The following is a 5,370-nucleotide window of genomic DNA, read 5'->3' as shown; positions in this document are numbered from 1 at the left end:
CAGATGAAGTCGGTGCAGTGGCTGCAGAAGGTGGGCTGCTTGAAGAAGCGGGCGATGAATTTGTGGTCCTTCACCTCGTGCACGTTCTTCTGCCTCAGCGCCCCTTTGCGGGCGAAGCGGTTGGCCACGTCCTGAGACGCCGTGGAGTCGTTGGCCGGGAAAACGTCAGCCATGGTCCCCCCCAACCACCTCTTGCCTCCGCCGGGGAGCAGCAGCGGTGGGGGTGGGGGGCGGGGGCGGGGCGCGCAGGGGGTAAGATACATTGTAAGTAAAGTTTTGGTGAAAACCAAACCTCAGAGGGTAAATAATGAAAATGCCCAGCAGGCAGTAATGTATGAATTTGTCTCTGCAAGTCCTCCAGCAGATATTTATGAGAAGGCCAAAAACTTTCAACAAAGTCTAGGAAGAGGTAAAAGAAAAAGAAAACGTTGGCTCAAATCAAACAAGAATAGTATTTAGAAGTGGAAAAATGATGGTGAACCTAACTCCAACAAGAAAGTTATGGAAAAGCTGGTATATGTCTGCAGCCAACCATCTCCTCACCAACTGGTGAAATCAACTTACTAGCCAATGGCCCCAGAGCACAGTCTGATATTTTGGAAGCATAAATGTAATCCCATTACCACTGTCTAAGTACATAGTGTCTCTTGAAATTGACAGCCTGGATGACATAGTGATTCCTGAGATGAATCTCTGTTACAATCTTACATTTAAGGAATTCTTGCCATTGGGTCATAAAAGAAAATAGTGCCATAACAGAATTTCATGCCCATTCCCAAGCCATGCCAAGGCAGCATTCAGAGAGGCAGTAAGCAGGACTCTTGTAAATCAGACTATTGCAAAAGAAAAATTTCCTGAGTGTTCGGCAACATCAAGCAAACTTAAATTTGGTGACACGTGAAACAGAGAAACACTAACATGTCAGGTAAGTCCATTGCCCTGTCACCAGTGATCAACCTTCTACACTGAATAATACAAGCTACAGATGCATGATGTTCTGCCCTTCAGCGGTGAAATCCTTGTCCAATAGCCAGGTGGCTGTGAAAAAGAATCAGAGGAAAGACTGCTCTATAGTGCTTCTATTAAGGATGACATGCCATCTGGTGAATATATCTTACAAAATGGAAATGACTAGAATGCTAAAGACCAGGCCAGATGGACACCACTACATGAAGTCTGTGACCAGGAGCACTTGAAGGTAGTGGAATTGCTGCTTTGGCACTAGGTTTGGGTGAGTACGACTGAGTATTAGAACAAGTTTCCACTTTACAATGCCACAAAGAATGAGAGAGAGGAGTTGAGTCCACAGAGGATCAGGACAATGAGCTGAGTGAAGGGGGCAGAGAGAGCTGCTGTGTCTGGCCAGGGTTTTCCTCCCTGATGTCAAGGTCCTGTGTATTGATGAGACCACAGAAAGTGTGTACCAAAAGACTTACCAGCTGCTACAGAAAATCGTTGGTACAGTGAACCCTCGCCACTTCGCGCTTCGACTTTCGCGGCTTCACTCTATCGCGGTTTTTGCTTAACAGCACATGCTCTGTCATTACTGCCAGTGATTGGCTCATGCTGTACACGCTTGATGCCATAAATAATATAATAAATAATAAATGATAATTGTAACGTCCAAAATGTTTGACTGTATTTTCCCTTTTTCGTTTAATAAATTGGGTAATACGAGTGTAATGGTGACTAAAGGGTGTTTTTTCATGTCCTCTATGCTCTAACTACGAAAATATTTGATTTACAAATAAGGAATCCTACTTCGCAGAATTTCATTTATCACGGTAGGGTCTAGAACCTATTAACCGTGATAAATGAGGGTTCACTGTATATGCTTTGCTCATGCAAATTGCCCACTGGCCATCACCCAGTTTCAACAAGTTCATCAACTCAGACCAGGTTCTGGTGCTGGATGGGTCAAAGAGCTAGACACTCTATTGCTTTGTGCAACCAGCTCCACCTGCTGTTCCAACAGCTAGTGCAGAGCAACCAGGAGGGAACCCCCACCTCCCCTGAAGGTTGACTCCGGCCTAAAGCATTCTCCCTTTCTACTGCCTTACAGCTGTTACTGACCACTTATTTATCTTCCCCAATGAGGCAAACCCTCATCTCAGACAGAGGGCAGACGGGACATCCTGGCTACCACTCTGTACTCTACTCCCCCTGAGTGGGCCGACTCCAGAAGCTCTTCCAGAACCAGATCTCTGTGAGTCTTACAGATAGTCAAGCTCTTACTCTCCTATGGGTCCTCTAAGAATGCTATCAACCTAGTAACATATAAATGCCATTAACAGAGCATCCACAATGAAAATATGAAATCGCTCTGGCAGCCACCAGAGAAGAATGAACTCTCATCAACTAGCCATTGATCAGTTATGAGAGCTGCTCATAGGATAGGCCTCTTGGGCTGATATGTGGTGGCCACTCCTGAGAACAACAGAAAAAGCTCAATGAGCTTGAAGCCCCTTTTCAATCTAAAATATGTGCTGAGTTTGAGAACGTAGTTATTCCTATCATTGTTCCTGGTGACACAGTTCAAAGTACCTGATGTGTGTGCATGAAATTCTTTTTTTTTTAATCATTGTATGGGAGGCTCTTACAGCTCTTATCACAATCCATACATCCATCCATGTGTCAAGCAATTTTGTACATATATTGCTATCATCATTTTTAAATAAACCCTTGGTATCAGCTCCTCATCTTCCCCCTGTCACCCAACCTCCCTCTCTCATGAAATATTGATAAATTATGAATTATTATTATTTTCATATCTTACATAGTCCTCTGTCTCCCTTTACCCACTTTTCTGTCATCCATTCCCTTGGGGGGTGGGTATACATGATCGGTTCCCTCTTTCTCCTCCTACCTTCCTGGTATTGCTACTCTCATTATTGGACATGAGGGGTTTATCTGTTCTTAATTCCCCGTGTTTTGAGCTCTTATCTCTACCAGTGTATGTGCTCTGCTCTAGCCAGATTTGTAAGGTAGAATTGAGGTCATGATAGTTGGGGGAGCGGGCGGGGAGGAAGCATGAAAGAACTAGAGGAAAGTTGTATGTTTCATCGGTACTATACTGCACCCTGAATGCCTCATCTCTTCCTTGTGAACCTTCTGAAAGGGGATATCCAATTGTCCATAGATGGGCTTGAGGTCTCCACTCTGCCCTCCCCATCATTCACACAGATATGATTTTTTTTTGTTCTGGGTCTTGATGCCTGATACCTGATCCCATTGACATGTCATGATCACACAGGCTGGTGTACTTCTTCCACGTGCACTTAGTTGTTTCTCAGCTAGACAGCTGCTTGTTTATTTTCAAGCCTTTAAGACCCCAGATGCTATATCTTTTGATAACCATGCCTCATCTACTCTCTTCACCACATTTGCTTATGCACCCATTTTGTCTTCAGTGATCCTGTAAGGAAGGTGAGCATCACAGAATGCAAGGTTATTAGAACAAAGTGTTCTTGCTTTAAGGGAGTGCTTGAGTAGAAGCTCAATGTCCGTCTGGTTCCTTAATACTTAGCATATAAGTATATGCACATAGATCAATTCCCCTATCATTATATATAAATATATTTACATGCCTGTATTTAGATCTCTATAAATGCCCTTTGCCTCCTAGTTCTTTCCTCTATTTACTTTTACATTCCTCTTTTCCAATTATCATGTTCAGGCTGCATTTAGGTTTCAGTAATTAATCTCAGCTACATTGCCCTTGATCAAGTCCCCCCAGACATCCTACACCCTCTTCACCATCGATTTTAGATCACTTATTTTCCCTTTGTCGCTGGGTTTGTTGACACTCCCCTTCCTTTTACCTGCCTCCCCCTCTCCCTTGTACTGTTGTTTTCTCCTCCAGATTGTTTACCCACCTATCTTATCTAGATAGACTTTCAGAGACAAGAATAGTTTGAAAATATTAAAGGATGCTAAAACCTAAGATTTGAATATTTAAATGGGTAAAAACATGTCTCCAAAGCAAAATATGTGAAGAAGAACATTGTGTAATCTCTAAGGGTTTTCTACTGAGAACAGCTGTTGCCAAAACTATTTGATGAGTGCTACTTCTACTTGAAGGGAAACATTGAACACCATCCAAAGGACAAATTAGTGAAGCTAGTCACTGCAAGCGAGGACTAGGTCCTAAGTAGACAACTGAAGCCAAACAGAGCCATAACAGAAACCATTAATGTAATTGTGTATGGCAGGCCTGACTCTGCTCAGCAATTCTGCATGCAGCATGTCCTCTATGAGTACTTTCGTATTATTTCCCAGAAAAGGTTTGGCAGGGAAAAGTCAACATGGTTCTTTCTAGCTGTTTTATAGGATGTATGATGTTCTTTGAGTTGTTCCCTCTTGACAACCCAATATTCTTTTTTGGTTTCCTAATAAAATGTGCAAATGTCTGGAGTTAGAAAACTAAAAAGGAAGAGCAGATATCAAGTTGAACAAACAAAAAATTAAAACCTTGTGTTGCAATATTAAAAGATTCTATGTGAAAAATATTAAATGATGCAAGAAGCCTCAAAAGAAAATTAAGAAATACTCAGTTACTTTATCCAGAAAAACCAATTGACCCTCAGTCATTGCAAGAAATAACATATGATCAAAAATTGATGCCATTGGAAGAAGTCCAAGCTACACTGAAGGAATTAGTAAAGGACACAGCTTAAGAAATTAACATAATAACAATCAAGCTTTTGCAACAAGCTGATGGAATACTCAAGCACTCAGAACATTTAAGAAATTTGGTCAAGAAATTTGGAAGACACCTACCTAACCAACCAATTGAAAGAGATACATATTTTTACATAATCTACAGAAAGGTGGCCCCCACAGAATGCATAAATTACTGAACAATGCCATTAATATCATATGCAAGTAAAATTTTGCTGAAGATCATTCAACAATGATTGTAGTAGTCCATTGACAAGGAGCTGCCAGAAATTCCAAAAAGATTCATATGAGTACTGTAAAAGGGATATGATTGCTGGTGTCAGATGGATCTTGACTGAAAGCAGAGAATACCAGAAAGATGTTGACTTGTGCTTTAGTGTCTTTGCAAAGGCATAGCTACTATGGCATAGAGTGTCTATGCAAAGGCTGAGACGGTGTCTATGCAAAGGCAAAGGCACTATGTGAATCACAAAAAAGCTGTAAATATCTTTGAGAAAAATGGAATTCTAGAACACATCTTTGTGTTTCTGCAGAACTTGCCCCTGGATCAGGAGGCAATTATGTGAACAGAACAAGGGCGGTAAAATCAAGAGAGCTGTGCATCAGGCTTGTATGCTTTCACCATACTTATTCAATGCATGTAGAGCAATTAATTTGAGAATGTGGAGTACTTGAAGAAGAATGTAGCAT

General features: G+C 41.6%; 1 pseudogene; it reads left to right on the top strand.

Annotated features, from left to right (window-relative positions):
- The window catches only part of LOC115873497, a 48,260-nt pseudogene extending 43,584 nt beyond the window's left edge, over window positions 1–4,676 (top strand).
- Window positions 4,677–5,370: the final 694 nt, after the last annotated feature.

Source organism: Echinops telfairi, unplaced genomic scaffold (genome assembly GCF_000313985.2).
Source record: "Echinops telfairi isolate 266 unplaced genomic scaffold, ASM31398v2 ScPeMD7_7469;HRSCAF=8507_0, whole genome shotgun sequence".
Classification (NCBI taxonomy): domain Eukaryota; kingdom Metazoa; phylum Chordata; class Mammalia; order Afrosoricida; family Tenrecidae; genus Echinops; species Echinops telfairi.
The sequence above is the reverse complement of the archived record's forward strand: the minus strand, read 5'-3'. Positions and strand labels throughout refer to the sequence as shown.